Consider the following 16,679-nt stretch of genomic DNA (forward strand, 5'->3'; position numbering starts at 1 on the left):
GGTAACCACAAGATTGCTTTCTGTGTCTGTGAATCACACAGTAGTTCTTAATCTCTGACATGATCACAAAGTTTGACCAACTTTCCTGTGTGCTGGCTTCCAGTCTGAACACGGAGGGTTCTCTTTATTGGATGTTGTTAACGTTAGTCTTTCTAGATGGGACTTTTTTAGTTTCAGAGAAAAATGGAAACCAGGTGTTTCCTCCCATGCTTGAAGTATTGAAAAGTAACCACTGACCTAGGGTAACCTCTCTGGAAACCAGTTGTATATGTTTATAGATCTTGAAAGGACTGACTCAGGGGGGTGTTGGTGGGCTAGCCATAAACACAGAAGAGCTGATGGAGCGGGTGAGACTTCAGAGATCTTGGGAAACGCGCACACACAGGAGTTTGCCACTGCCCTTTTGCTTGTTGTTGGGAATCGACAACTGATGATATTTTGAGTTTTCTTCACAATGGAGATACTCCTTTGCTAGCTCTGGATTTTCAGAGTGTAGAGTTGATGCCTCCCTGGGTTGGTATTTCTTTTTCAAGCCTGACTGACTTCTTCCCATGGAATTCACTCCTCATTCACCCCAGCTCTGTGTACCCAACCCACGTCCATCTTTGGAGGCAGGGGAGGGAGGTGACTGGGAGAGGACATCTTAGATGTCACCCAGAAACGATGGTCTTTAGTTTCTAATGAACCATTTAAAACAACTGGAAAATCATGAGGAATTTGGAACAAGGTGATTCAGGTACCTTCTAAATGTTTATATTGTTTAAACCTTTTAACTTAATCTAGGCTCTATCCTTCTTCCTTTAAGAAGATCCACCAAGACTCACTTTTTTTTTTTTTTAACTTTTCATCTTTCTGCCCTCTCTTGCCTTCGTTTTGTTTCCTACCACTTTGACACGAATCTGTTGAGATGGTTGGTGTGGCACCCCAGAATTCCTTGGAACCATGGTTTTAGAGCCTTGATTGACAGATCCCTGGGACTTTGGAGCCAGCTTGACTGTGGGATGACTGTGTGTCTGCTACCACAACCAGGAACAGATCCCAAACAGATACTATCAACAGCTGATAGTATCTGAGTGATCTGAGACTTATATTTTCAGGGTGTGCCAGCCTGTTTCATTAACAAAGAAATTCTGTGAGAGGCTCAGGAGCCTATTTGTTTGAGCCTCTTGAAATTTCAACATAAATTTCCAGCTTTTTCCTTCTTCACTTGAACAAAGATTTTATTGAAAAAATGCACTAAGTGACTAGGAGGACATTGTGAGGTTTTGACCTGATGTGTCTCTATAGATAAATGGTGGCAAACCTGTGGGAGACACGAACAGATTTCTGTCCACGTGTTATGTGTGGCCTTAGAAATGTGATCATGATGTTAGAAGTGCTTAGATGGGTATTTTTCAAATTTCAAATGGAGACAACTTGCAATGAAGAAATGCCAACATTTGAAAACGGAGGCAGAATGTTGGTTTGAAATCCAACCTGGCAGGTGTTCACTTGGGGCTCTGGCAGGTGAAGAATATCACTTCCTGGCCAGATGTGTGGCTTGCCCACACTATAGTCTCTACTTGTGAGAACTGGTCATGCTGATTGTCAACGGAAATGGCCTCTTAATCAGCAAGGGAGAGGCCACCAAGGTCCATGGCCAGTGGCCTACTAGGAAGCCTTGTCCAGGTGGCTTCCGGGTAGACACTTGCCCTGAAGTAACCTCTGTGTAGGCTCAGGATGAGGGCCTGGGTGGAGGAGTAGGGTGTGGGCCCCAGGGACCTGCCTGTGAGTCAGAGATGGTTAGGGCCAGAGTGGAAGACTGGCTGATGTGTCCGGGTTGCTGGTTTCTCAAGCAGCGAGGCCTGACTTCTCCATCTGGCTTCCTCCTTGGCCTCTGAAGCACCTGTGTTCACTTCCCCCAGCCCTGCCCTCCTTCCCTGCACTCCATCATTTCCTTTGTTTTTGTTGCCCTGGTGGTTTATCACTCCCACACGCCCAGAGGCTGGGGGGTACTTGTCCACCTTCTCACCAAATATAGAGGAAGCAGCATGTGCAGGACTTGCCCTGAGCCTCAGCTTCGGGGATGGCCAGAGGCTGGACAGTGGTTTCAGACTCTGTGGCCCAGCTTGGTGCCCAGGCCACGCCTGGTGCAGGGCTTCGGAGTGCCAGGGTCCCTGTGGCCACAGGGCAGCGGTGCTCTTCTTCAGGCTTAGTGCCCATGAGGCCCTCTCTGCTGCTGCTCATCCAGCTGGCCAGTATCTCCCTTTTCTCTTGATGGCAGCTTTATATTTGGCATCACCTCTGTGTGATGTGTGATGCCAGGCATCATGCCGAGTGCAACTGACTGTTGGGGCAGGAGCTTTTGTGCTTTCTTCTCTTACCATGTTCTGTTTTTCTGTCTGTATTGTTTGTTTTTTAAAATTCAACGTTATGTGCCAAGCTCACTATAAGGATCACAGCGGGGCTGAACGCAGTGCACCGAGGAGGGGAGAGGCGTTTCTGAAAGGAAAATGAGAGTGGTGGGTTGAGAGGGTGACGTGTTTCAGGACTGCCTGGTTGTATAGTGAGTGATGGACACAGGAGCCTGAAGGCTGGGGTGATCGCTCAAAGTCAGAGCCAGCACCTCCACTCGGCCTTGGATTCCTGTCCATGCTTCTTCCCCTCACACAGACACTAGTCCACTCAAGTAAACTCCAGGAAAGCCTCCCCCGACCCCCATCCCAGAGCATGGTGCTATACACTAACTCAACAAAATGCTGTAGCAAAGTCGGTCACCGGCGTTAGAATAATATCACAAGCTCCTACACAGTTATTTTAAAGAAGATGGGAAAAAGAAGCTTCATAACCCTTAGTGGAAAGGATGTGAGTGACGCCATGTTTAAGAAGGCGATGTCAGCACTGGTTCTTTACAATTCTTGAGCTTGATGGTTGCCCCGCACTGACTGTGGCCTTTAAGAAAACATCTTGTATTTTCAATTGTAGTTACACTTGCACTATATGATTAATGATGTCTTTAGAGGAAAATGTGGATCGTGTAATAGATTCCTAGTAGAGAGCATAATTGTGAAAGGAACCATTCCCAGGAGAAAAGAGTGCCCCCCTGGGGAGGATCTCACTGACTTCTCATACGGTAATGACTTTACCTCAAGGAATTCACTCATGGAGCCGGAGTTGATGGGACAGATGACTTGGAACAATTTGGACTTTGGTATCATAACGTTAACTAGTCACGTGAACTATTGTGTTGAGGGAAGTAAGGGAACATCTAGTTTAATTGTCCTCACTCACCCCAGTGTGACTTAAATTTGAAAGTAGCTTTTGCTTTGTGGAAGCTAGGCACTGCATTGTTGTTGGTAACATTTAGGACTCCATATATATATATATACATACATAATTTTTTTTTTATTTTTTAATTGGAGTATAATTGCTTTACAATGTTGTGTTACTTTCTGCAGTACCAGGAAGTGAATCAGCTATATGTATACATATAATCCCCTCCGTCTTGTACCTCCTCCCCACCCCCACTCATCCCAGCCCTCCAGGTTGTCCCAGAGCACTGAGCTGAGCTCCCTGTGCTAGACAGCAGCTCAGCACCCCTGTTAGGAAGAGAATCCACATTATGAAAGGCTGAGGTGGAGCAGAGGCAATTCTACACACAGACAGCACTCTCTGGCTTTCAGAGCTTGTCCATGACATGGAGTAGTGGGTACTCTTGAGTCGTCTGCCTTCCAGAGAGAAGGAAGCCGTTTCCATTTATAAAATTCAAGCAGCACTTTGGTTCAGGTGACTCAGAAGCCAATTCTGTCCTTTTAATACACTGAGTATAGGAGATTCGGAGACATATCCCAGGTCACAGGAGCAGGGGAGGTGGGACACAAAAGCACGGGAGCTTTGAGACTAGGACCCGACGAGACACCCAGTAAGCCCCTGGCCCCAACATGGGCACCTGACAACAGGACCACATGGCATGAATGTGCTTCACCCTTTTTACAAAACCACTAAGGGTTGCCTTGACTGTTACTTCTGATTTATTTTCCCTTTAACAGGCCTGCCTGGATGTCAGTCACCTCCGCCTTTCACAGGGACCCATAAAGAGGTTTTTTAATCTTGTGGAGAGGCTTGGCTGTCCTGTCCTCTCCTGAGGGAGGTGAGGCTGGTGTGCCTGACATGCTTTGCACAAACAGGTGACTTGATTCTTAGAAATGAAATACACCTCCCCAGATTACCTGTGGGTTGAGAACAAAAGTAATCCTAGCTGGGGCTTTAGAGAGTCTTCTTTCCTCTTCCTCAGCCCGGTTGGGGTCTCAACATGCTAACACTCTGATGGAATGGGACAGCACCTCCTACTCTGAAACCAGACCCTCTAGCCTCATCCTTGCCAAACGTCAGGATAGAGTTAAACATTCTGGGCAGCCCCACATCAGATTATCTGTATTGGTTTGCTTCTGAGCCATAAAAATGCATTTGAATGCCCTTCTCAAATTCAGGTTTGCTTTCTCTTAATTTCCACGGCTATTTCACAAGGCCTGCAATGACAGGCTGGCTAAAATGAGTAGAAGGTGCCATTAAAATCCCTTTCAGCAATTCCATTAAGGGGGAGACTGGATTCCATCCCAGCACTGGGTGATTTGATCCAACTGGCGGGGACATGGATGGGGAGGAAGGCCAGTGAAAGGAGGACTGTAGAAATCCCAGAGCAGCGAGGGGGCTCTAGGAGGTGGGCTCCTCAGGTGTGAAGGCAAGTTTATGCTCCTCTAGCATGAATGAATTACTTTTTTTAAATTAATTTTTATTGGAATATAGTTGCTTTACTATGCTGTATTAGTTTCTACTGTATAGAAGAATGAATCGGCCATACATAAATTACTTTCATCTTCTATGGAACTGTCATGCGAAGGGAAGCTTTCTTTGGGGAGCAAAGAAAATGCTTCTGATACTCTGCCTTTGTTTTTGAGGCTGTGGCTGGTCTTATGGTGCAGTTTAGCAAACCTAGACCTAGCTTACGAGGGCTTCCTGCTTGATGCTGGGGTGTTGACATGGGGAACCCAATGACCCCAGGTCACCTTGTTGAATGGAGACAGCTGGAGCACTCCTCTGCCCCCTCCAGGGCCAGTTTCCAGGTTCTCTGTGGCTCCCTGGGTCAGGCCACTGGCTCAGGCCCTTTTGATGATGAGGTCTTCTGGAATAGTTCTGAATCTCTGCCTTATAGGCTCTGAAAGAGGCTTTGAAAAACTATAGAGGATGGGCCAACTCTCCTGACAGATGGATGTAGTGTGACCATGTAAGAGTTTGCTAGCTTACAGGCAGAACTTGAACATCCAAAGGGTCTAGGCACCCTTTCTGTAGCTCTCTTGGGGCATGCTTCATGGAGGTCAAACCATCACTAACAGGGACCTGGAATCAGGGGTGCATGATTCCTGTGTAGTCTGATCAGGCTCAACAGCCCCCACAGACATAGCACAGGTGACCCTGCTGACGCTGGCTTTGAGGTCTTCTCTTTTCCTTCATGCCCATGTCAGGCCACCCCAGTCACCTTCCAGTTGGCAAGACCCACTAACACACTGCCATTTTTCTAAAGAGTGTGCCTGGTCTGGAGCCATCTGGTCTCTTCAGTGTCACCTTGCAGGACTGTGCTCTGCTCAGTGGGGGGTTGGTGTCACTGTGTCACTTTCTGAGTGCATTCTTGTGACGCTCATCTTCACCTGCTGGGTAGGTACCCTCCTGCCTTCCTTTAACACCCCCAAGTATGCTCATTAAAACTTCATATGCTGGAACTAACGTCTTCTTGTATAAACCAGAACTGAATCCATCAAGGCCAAGATATAACCGAAGGTGACATTCTGCTGAACATGAAACCATTTCTTTTATGTATAAACTGGGAGAATAAAATGTTTAGTAACCACACACCTGCTTGTTTTGAGTTCAGTTCTAGAACGAACAGATTTGCTTATTTAAGGAACAAAGGCAACCACGTGGGTCAGATGAAAAACATTTGGTAAGACTGACCTGAACAAAACGAGGAGCTTTTAGGATGGAGGTACATCTTCTATAAAACCTTCGCTGATGGAGTTCCAAAACCTCTATAGAAAACTTACCTTTGAATAAAGTATCTCTAATACTGGGTGGTTTTGCCCATAATTTGCAAAAAGGCATCAGGAAGAGTTTTCAGAGTCTAGGATGGAGGCGGGTGTGCCTGCCGGGACTTGACCTGACCCACAGCCCTTAGTTTTACTTTTCATCAGCTGTGTCTGATGTTAGTCTTCTTTGTGCTTGACCTCAAGACTGCAATTATGTCCAATGGAGTCCTATATTTAGAGCCTGAATCTTGGAGCCCAAAGGAGCCTGGGAGCTTCCTCCTCTGACCTCTCACCCATGGAGCAATCTTTCTTGCTCCATCCTGACAGCAACCAAGGCCTGGCACTTCCCAGCTTGACCAGGTCCATGTTTGCGCAACTCTCATTCTTAGAATTCCGTCTGTGGAGCTGAAATCTCAACTCGAGTAATGTTCATTTGTTGATCCAAGTTCTGCTTTTCGAAACTCTGAAAAAAATGTGCATTTATCTTGGTCTTGAAATGAGCTCACATACTGGGAGGAAAAAAGCCTATGTACAAATCAGGTGCCTTAAGCTCCAGGGCTATCTGGAAAGGAGGGAATGAAAAGCATGTGGCTGGTAGAGGAGATGAATGAAGCTGGAGCCCTGCTCTGGGAGAAGGTAGCACAGTGGCACTCCTGGGGGCAGGGCAGTGAGAAGGAGCCCCTGCCCGAATGCTGTCAGTGGTGAACTGATAAGGGTGGCGATAAACTGAAAAAGAGAACCTGAGTCATTCTGTCTGTTTCTTTTACTGTCATTAGACAAGCTGATGTGCTCAGACAAAAAGTCCCTCGCCTTGATATCTCCTCTGCCTATCTTGAAAGCGAACCTTTTAGCAGGAGTTTAATGGGATTTCTCAGTTGCTGTTTCTTCCCTCCCACTTTTGGGGGAGAAGTGTTTATTTTTTAAACAAATGCTTTTCTAAACAAATGCTGTTTGCTTTAGCATATTGTCTCTGTTAAGTGCTCACGGGGAAGCCACAGGGCATCATTGTCAGTGTGGACCTAAGGGTGGGGGTGGGGGTGGGGGTGGGGGAGGAAAGGAGGCTTAGAAGGAGGCAGATGTCAGATTCAGGCGTAGACCTCGAATCTTACTAACCACCAGCTCCGAGCTCCACTGAGAACCCTCCTCCCTCTGTCATTTTGCAGGTCCACAAAGATGAGCTGTTTTTCTCACCTTTCTTTGCCCATGACAAACACAACCCCAGACCCGGTGGCAGCAAAGGTGCCACAGAAAGCCTCCCCACCTCCTGGGGAAGAGACCCCCAGAGTTCCTTCATGGGCTGGGCCGGGGGCGGCTGTGTTCAACACCCTGACTAAGGACTCCGTATCCTGTGCCCTCCAGGATGGGGTTCTCGGGCCACCTGTCCTTCACCTTGACTTTCCTTCCAAGGGTGACCAGACTGGCTTGTCTCCAAGGAGCAAATTCATTGGGGCCAATCCCAACCCCCACAACCCCTTCTCCCTATTCCACACTTCTGCCCAGGGCGGCTCTGGGGAAAGCGAGGCCCTGGCCGGCCCACCAACAGGGCTCTTTCCCGGCTTTTAAAATGGAGTAAAAACCCTTGTCTTTTCCACCGGGGCGGATGCTGACTCTGCAGGCCTGGGGCCCTGGGTGACGTTTGCACTGTCCCTGCCAAGTGGCGGGGACACACCTGCTTTCAGTCGTAGATACGGTTGAGGGTCCGGCGGAGGCTGCCTGGTGGTTTTCGTGCACGTCGGGAACCCTATATTCTGAATGGTTGGAAGAGAAGGGCACTGGCCGGCCTCTCAAGCGCACGCGCGCGTAGGTGCGGGTGGGCAGGGGCGCTCCGCTGCGCATGCGCAAAGGCCACCTGCCGCCGCCGCCGCCCGCGCAGGGGTTACTACCGGTCAACGCTCGCGGGTAACCTCGGCGGCGGCGCCGTGCTTGGCTGCCCGCCGGGCGCTGTAGCTAAGCGGTAGCTGTTGCTAAGCGCGAACAGAGGATGCCAAGCTGCTAGGTCCGGATGCTGCGGCCTCTCTGAGCGGACCGGGCCGCCCTCCCCAGACCCTACCCTGTGCACATCGGATGCCGAGCCTGAGTGCCACACGGCTCCAGACCAAATCCGACAAACACCTGGGCCCAGAAAATGAGAGAACCTTTCCATAGCCTAATTTTACCCTGGAGACGTCACTAACATGCATCTGATGAATGGGGTTCCTTTTTACCCATGATTATTACTTTGATGTCTATTTAAGCATAATTGGGAGACTTCACTGGGATAGAAATAGCACATAGATATTTAGAAAGACCATCTTGAGGGAAACTGGCTGGCTTTCTTGTGTAGTGTCTTCCTCCTCGAAGCTTTCCTCAGAATGGGGAAGCTTCATGCGTTTTCCGGACTTCTGTTGAAAGTGGAAGGTAGGGCCATGAGGCCAGGTGCGCGTGTTCCTGTGAGACACCCACATCCGAATCCTTGTGAATCATTCTTGTTTTGCTTTGTTTTAGATTCACCCTGTAGGTGAGACAGTGAGAAGCAGGGCCTCCTGCTTTGGGCCGGGCAGACTGAGCAGTCAGCATTTTAAAATGAGCAGGGTGGTTCTTGGAATCCTGGGGTTCTGCTTAGGAATCCGAGGGGCAGATCGAGTAAGGGGGCTGGAATCCAGAGTGTCAGCTGCCAGGCTGCTGCTCCCCACTCCCTGGTGACTCACTTCCACCCTGGGTGGGTTTGTGAGGAGAAACAGCAGCTGAACTTTATGTGTGCTTCCTGGAGCATACACGTGTACATTGTGTATGAATCCATTCATGTGATCATAAATATAAACATGATCTACAAGTTGGGCTCCATTCCAGAGCCTTGAAGGCCAGAGATGCCTTGGTAGAAGCAGAGGTGCCATGCTTTGCCCCTCCCTGAGGACCAGGGTCTTCCCTGGACACCTGGCCAGTTTGGTTCCTCTGTGCTGAATTTAGGTGAGTTATGAAACATTCAGGGCTTCCTGGGTGGTGATAGTGGTAAAGAATCCCGCTTCAAATGCAGGAGACTAAAGAGATATGGGTTTGATTCCTAGGTTGGGAAGACCTCCTAGAGAAGGGCTTGGCAACTTGCTCCAGTATTCTTGGCTGGAAAATTCCATGGACAGAAGAGCCTGGCAGCTGTAGTCCATGGGTCTGCAAAAAGACTGGGCACACACACACACACACACACACGAAACATTCAGCACCATCATTTATATGGTTCTTCACCAAACACAAGGAAATGGGGAGTTAATAACTGTTCTCATAGCCTTGGGTTTTACTTGGTTGGTTGTTTGATTTTGTGACCGTAGAGTTGACGTTTTTGTAAACCTACCTAGAGAGTGTAGTTCTCAAGCACCAGGACTTGCTGACCTGAAGGTGGGATACAGGAATCAGAAATGGTGGTGGGTAGTTGTTATGCAATAAATTCTCTCATGGTTTCCTGAGTGCTGTTGGTGAGGTGTGTGGAAAACCTTTGGAAAAAGAAGGAAGTGCACATTTATGATAGCTGAATTGTTCCCTCATTATAAACAATAATAGGGCTTATTGCCAACACAAGAAAAGATTATGTCCAAAAGCTGGTTGAAAAGTGAAAGCCCTTATATTTAGTTTCACATTTCACTGGAGTCCCCATTAAGACCTGCAAAGAAGCTTGTGGGTTTCCTATTTCTAAAGACCTGCATATTGGCCTGTCCAGAAAATGGTTCTGTCCTAAATGGTATGAGAGGGCAGGCTGTCTAGTCATGGGCTTCTGCTCTGACTGGCAGCCACAGGGGCATTGGTGGTGAGCCCAGTCTCTGTGTGGCCACGCATGACCAGCGCATAAACGCTGTTCTTGGGTTTGCAGATATTTAACATGAAATCCCATTGGCTGTAGTTTTGTGGAAAAGGCATTTTCCTTCCTTTAGAGTAATTTTGAGTTAATGTGTAATAAGGAAGTTAAGGTGAACTGAATTATTATTTATTACATAGGGCTTTAGTTCAGTTCAGTTGTTCATTCATGTCAGACTCTTTGCAACCCCATGGACTGAAACACGCCAGGCTATCACCAATTCCTGGAGCTTGCTCAAACTCATGTCCATCAAGTTAGTGATGCATTCCAACCATCTCATCTTCTGTCGTCCCCTTCTCCTCCTGCCATCAGTCTTTCCCAGCATCAGGATCTTTTCCAATGAGTCAGTTCTTTGAGTCAAGTGGCCAATGTATTGGAGCTTCAACTTCAGCATCAGTCCTTCCAATGAATATTCAGGACTGATTTCCTTTAGGATTGATTGGTCTGATCACCTTGTAGTCCAAGGGACTCCCAAGAGTCTTCTCCAACATCACAGTTCAAAAGCATCAATTCTTTGGCGCTCAGCTTTCTTTATGGTCCAATTTTCACATTCATACATGACTACTGAAAAAACCATAGCTTTGACAATATGGACCTTTGTTGGCAAAGTAATGTCTCTGCTTTTTAATACGCTGTCTAGGTTGGTCATAGCTTTTCTTCCAAGGAGCAAGTGTCTTTTAATTTCATGGCTGCAGTCAATATCTGCAGTGATTTTGGATCCCAAGAAAATAAAGTCTGTCACTATTTCCATTGTTTCCCCATCTATTTGCCATGAAGTGATGGGACTAGATGCCGTGATTTTAGTTTTTTGAATGTTGAATTTTAAGCCGTTGTTTTTACTCTTTCACTTTCATCAGGAGGCTGTTTAGTTCCTTTTCGCTTTCTGCCATAAGGGTGTTGTCATCTGCATACCGAGGTTATTGATGTTTCTGCTGGCAGTGTTGATTCCAGCTTGTGCTTAATCCAGCCTGGCATTTTGCATGATATTCTCTGCATACAAGTTAAATAAACAGGGTGACAATATACATCCTTGATGTACTCCTTTCCCAATTTGGAACCAGTCAGTTGCTCCATGTCCGGTTCTAACTGTTGCTTCTTGACCTGCATAAAGATTTCTCAGGAGGCAGGTCAGGTGGTCTGGTATTTCCATCTTTTTCAGAAGTTTCCACAGTTTGTTGTGATTCACACAGTCAAAGGCTTTGGCATAGTCATTAAAGCAGAAGTGGGTGTTTTTCTGGAACTCTCTTGCTTTTTCTGTGATCCAACGGACGCTGGCAATTTGATCTCTGGTTCCTCTGCCTTTTTTAAATCCAGTTTGAACATCTGGAAGTTCTCAGTTCATGTACTGTTGAAGTCTCACTTGGAGAATTTTGAGCATTACTTTACTAGTGTGTGAGATGAGTGCAATTGTGCGGTAGTTTGAGCATTCTTTGGCATTGCCTTTCTTTGGGATTGGAATGAAAACTGACCTTTTCCAGTGCTGTGGCCACTGCTGAGTTTTCCAAATTTGCTGGCATATTGAGTGTAGCCTTTCACAGCATCATCTTTTAGGATTTGAAATAGGTCAGCTGGAATTCCATCACCTCCACTAGCTTTGTTCATGGTGATGCTTCCTAAGGCTCAGTTGACTTCACAGTCCTGGATGTCTGGCTCTAGGTGAGTAATGACACCATTGTGGTTATCTGGGTCATTAAGATCTTTTTTGTATAGTTCTTCTGTGTATTCTTTACACCTCTTCTTAATATTTTCTGTTTCTGTTAGGTCCATACTGTTTCTGTCCTTTATTGTCCCTGGCCCTACACTGCATGGCTCATAGTTTCATTGAGTTAGACAAGGTTGTGGTCCGTGGATCAATTTGGTTAGTTTTCTGTGTTACATGCTGCTGTTACTGCTGCTAAGTTGCTTCAGTCGTGTCCGACTCTGTGCGACCCCATAGACAGCAGACCACCAGGCTCCCCCGTCCCTGGGATTCTCCAGGCAAGAACACTGGAGTGGGTTGCCATTTCCCTCTCCGATGAGTGAAAGTGAAGTCGCTCAGTCGTGCCTGACTCCCAGTGATCCCGTGGACTGCAGCCTACTAGGCTCCTCCATCCATGGATTTTCCAGGCAAGAGTACCGGAGTAGGGTGCCATTGGGCTTAGTTAAAATTTTCCTTCTTTCTCTCTTGTTTATTTTAATAAAATGATTCCCAGTCTAGTGCCTTTTAGTAGCTTGTGCTCAGCAGAGAAGGGGTTGAGGGTGGGATGTGGCCTCAAGAGTCAGAGTCTGGGTTCAAAACCTTCCCTACTCCAGCTGGGCATCTGGGTAAGTTACTTAACCTCCCTGTGAAAAGGGATTATAGGTAATAATACCCATGTTATTGAACCAAATAACTTGATATAGGTGAAGCTCTGTGCCCAGTGTGCAGTATTTAATAAACAGTAGCTACAGTCCTTGTGAATGCTACATGTCCTTATGCCTGGAGGAGGGCATGGTAACCCACTCCAGGATTCTTGCCTGGAGAATTCATGGACAGAGGAGCCTGGCAGGCTACAGTCCATGGGGTGGCAAGGAGTCGGATACAACTGAGTGACTTTCACTTTTTTCACAGTAGTTATGAATGGGATTATATGGGATATAATTAAATAATAATAGCCCAGAGGTCATAGGATGGATCAGAGCCTTTGGTTATCATTCTAAAAGTAAGTTGGGGGTAAAATCTGAGACTTTAGAAATAAAAAAGAGTGAAGACAGTGTACAGTTGGTGGACGTCAACTTAGCTGAACGTTTCTTGGGTATGAGGGAGGAGCAGGGAAACACTTGGGGCCTTCCTGAGGTCACGAGGCTGTAAGTCTCGAGTGAGAGGGCGAGTCCAGCCCTGTGTCCCCGTCTTGGGCTGTGAGGGCCCACTAGCAGCCTCCCAGAGGAGGGTGGCAGTGGTGTGACCTGCCTTGCCAAGTGAGTCCCTGTCACTTTGTCAGGCCTGGTCTCCAGGTCATCAACAGGGAAATCCTGGTTGGAGAAACATGAGTGACAAGTTCAGAGTTTCTGGGAGGACCCCAGGATCCTGTCTGGACCCCAGGCTCCTGTTTGTTCTGCGTCCAGTCAAAAGATCCGTTGACCTCCCTGGCCCAGGGGCATTTTTTTCAACTTTATTTATTTTTTTAATTGAAGAATAATTGTTTTACAGAATTTTGTGGTTTTCTGTCATACATCAAGAAGAATCAGCTATTGATGCACCCATGTCCCCTCCCTCCCACATCCCTCCCCATCCCACCCTTCTACATTGTCACAGAGCCCCTGTTTGAGTTCCCTGAATCATATAGCAAGTTCCCATTGGTTATCTATACACTCTAAAGGTTAAATTGTTTACTTCCTGCCTGCTTGTGCCCTGGAGCATTGTTTACACAGAGAATGAGCCAGTGTCATCAGAGAGAAATCCGATGAGCTTGGAGGCTGTGGGAGCAGAGCCTGCAGTAGGATTCAAGCCTGGCCCAGATTAAACCTGCTGCAGGTCTTTGCGGACAGCAGACTGTTGTGACAAATGGACCCCACACTCACTTGGGCAGGGCAATGCAGGATGAATCTGCTGCTCTGGGACTTTGTCAGCATTGCAGGGGTCTGGGGAGCATTGGGGTGGCCACATAGGCAGACTTTCCAGAGGGACTCGGGGGCCCAGGTGTCTGGACCTGCCAGGAAGGAGCACGTGGATCTCCGGGAGTTTCGTGACTCTGACACTTGAGGACTTGTTCTGAGAGGCCTGCCCACATTCAGAAGTGCTGGCCTCTTGGAATATGAGCTGGACCACTGGCCTGGGCCACCGGCTTCATGAAACCCTGTGCGAAGTGGGCCTTCTTGCTGTATGTAACATCAGTGAGCTCACCAGGAACTGAAAGGGGGACACATCAGAGCTGTGTTTGTAGGTGGAACTTGAAAATCCATAGGCTTTGGTGATTTTATGCTGCTGCTGCTGCTGCTGCTGCTAAGTCACTTCAGTCGTGTCCGACTCTGTGCAACCCCATAGACGGCAGCTCACCAGGCTCCTCCATCCATGGGATTTTCCAGGTAATTTTACACTGTTTGCTAAAAGATTCCATTTTATGGAGGATGTCCCACAGTGCTTCAGTCATCTATTCACAGACTTGCCTGCTGGGGAGAGTGCAAAGGAGCCAGATAGGCTTCTAAGAAACCCTCCTGGTGTGGGTGCCTACGTGGGCCTGCCCGAGCCCTTCTCTGGGTATTTTGTTCTTAGTGATACCGGTCACTGCAGAATAAGGTCAACATGTCCACCATCCTCTGCAACAGCTCCAGGGACCAGTCAGGGAACATGGGCGGCCGATGCAGTTACTGATTTGCCCATCAGTCAGCGAATCTGAGAGGCCTGATTGTCTCTCATGCACCGTGTCGCCACGGTCTAATAGGCGGCACTGTCTTACTTCGCAGTCCCCATTCTCTTTTTGGCAAAGAACTGGAGCCTCTTCCTGGTCTCCCAGATGGCAGATTCTGAATTGCAAGGATCATAGTTTACGAATTTTAAAAATTCTGCTTGGAGCACGCAGGTGTCCTAGTGGTTGGAGTGTGAGCTGAGTGGTGGGAGGCCTTCTTGCCTCTGTGCTGAACAGAGGCCCATTCCCCTGACACAAAACAACTGACTCTGCAACGAACTTGGAAAACACCTGCTGAGTGCTGTGACCTTTACCCCTGGTGAAGCACTTTCTGGTGGTTGGCCAGAGGCAGAGAAAACCCCAAACTTATTGGAGGAACTTGAGACTTGGAGAAAGTCATCCTGGGAGGGGGAGGGGAAGCCAGCAGTGTGGGCTTCACTATCTCATGACTCACTGGCTGAGGGTGAACCCTGAGGAAGACGACCCCATGCCTGGCAGGTCCCAAATCCCCCTTCACTGGCCCAGCTCTAACCCCAGGTGCCTCCTGCAGTTCAGCCTTATCCCAGGAGCTGAGTGTCAGGAGTGTGTCCCCTGGGACTGTCTCTGGGCCTCTTCCATTGAATTGCGGACATCCTGTGCTTTGTACCAGAAGGTGTAGGATAAAGCCAACTTCAGGATCAAAAAGTCCAGTGGAAGAACCAAAGAAAACAGGATTTATGTAAAGGCTTGACGCCTTCCGTTAGCTTGTGTAGAAGCCTGATTCATAAGGAAGATGTTGGTTTGGGGGTTTTGTAGTCATAAAAATTACAAAGCCACTGGAAATTGCATTCTTCTCCAGTTGACTTTAGGTGTTTGGGCCAGATAAAGGGAAAAGCTGGTGAGGGCAGCAGGGTATCTTTATTCTGATTTGCTTCACGAGAGGACTGCTTGGACGGGGTGCTCTCATGGACATTGGGGTCCTCTCTTTTGTGGAGAGGCCCAGCAGGCAGGGCAGAGCTGGACAGGCAGGCGGAGTCCTGTCGAGGCAAGGACGGGAGCGGCTCAGGGGGTAGGAGGCCTGGCAACTGGTGCTGAGCTCACTGGACATCCTCTGGGGGAATCCAGGCAATTTGGCGTTTTCCCTGTTCCTGAGTGCCTGATCTGACGACCAGCAGATGGAGCTCAAGGGGAGGAAAGTGCTGGTCAGACAGACGAGACACCTTGCCTGTGTCTCTCCTCCATGGAATGGCCCAGAATAAGATCCAGGACGTGGCCCTGGGCTGGAGTGTTCCAACACCTGTCACCAGGGGAGGCAGCAGCTCTGGGTGGTGGGGACAGGGACTGAGGACCAGGAGGCAGACATCACTGCCCCACCCACCTCTGGGCACCTCACGGGCTCTCCTGTCAGCTCCCAGACTTTCAAGGGGGCAGCACTGAATTTGCCATCCAGGCATTTCAGAGAAATAAAGGTGGGGACTTTTACAGGGGCTGTTTCTTGAGGGAAAATAGTCATCAATGGACATAAAATAGCTTTGAAAGGAATTACTGCTATCGAGACAGTTTTCACCTAAGATATTGGCAAAACAATAAAACTGTCCTAATGATTTACCCACGACTGAATATTTTCATAGATGAAGCTCAGTGCAGTTCAAAGACAGTAAACAGAGCTGCTTTGGCTACGAGAAGAATCATCAGTCACAGCTTTTCCTCACTGACATAAAGGGATGAATGCCATTCCTTGAGCTTTTGAGTTTCTTTTTCATCAATTTGCCTTGCAGAGAGAAGAAATGACATTTCAATATACAATAGCAGGTACATATATTAGTGCGTGTATTTACAAATGCATCCTTGTGTGATCATATTTATACATGAGTATTTTTTCCAAGTTAGGAAAAGCTATTAAAGATTACAATGGTCCAATCTTCTCATTTTATAGATGAGAAAGCCCAGGTTGAAAGACCTTTGGTTTGAGATAAACCAGCTTTTGAGATCTAGTCCTATTACTGCCACGTCTAAATTTGTATCTTATGTGCATGTATTCATTTTGTTCTGACTGAGATACTGATGATTCTGCTGTCAAAATTAAAGCCTCATGTAACCAGATTGCTACTGCTACTGGTAAGTCACTTCAGTCGTGTCCGACTCTGTGCGACCCCATAGACAGCAGCCCACCATGTGCCCCCATCCCTGGGATTCTCCAGGCAAGAACACTGGAGTGGGTTGCCGTTTCCTTCTCCAATGCATGAAAGTGAAAAGTGAGAGTGAAGTCGCTCAGCTGTATCCGACTATTCGCGACCCCATGGACTGCAGCCTATCAGGCTCCTCCGTCCATGGGATTTTCCAGGCAAGAGTACTGGAGTGGGGTGCTAAAAAATCAGATAATCAGATGGACCAACTAAGCCCATCCACCACAACTATTGAGCCTGTGCTTTGGGGCCCAGCAGCTGCAATTAC

At 47.8% G+C, this 16,679-nt stretch overlaps 1 protein-coding gene across 2 annotated transcripts in view; it reads left to right on the forward strand.

Moving 5' to 3' along the window:
- The window catches only part of ABCG1 (ATP binding cassette subfamily G member 1), a 65,583-nt gene that overhangs the window by 7,623 nt on the left and 41,281 nt on the right, over nt 1-16,679 (forward strand). The gene's annotated exons all lie outside the window — the stretch shown is intronic.

This window comes from Bos indicus, chromosome 1, assembly GCF_029378745.1.
Source record: "Bos indicus isolate NIAB-ARS_2022 breed Sahiwal x Tharparkar chromosome 1, NIAB-ARS_B.indTharparkar_mat_pri_1.0, whole genome shotgun sequence".
NCBI classification, from domain to species: Eukaryota; Metazoa; Chordata; class Mammalia; order Artiodactyla; family Bovidae; genus Bos; species Bos indicus.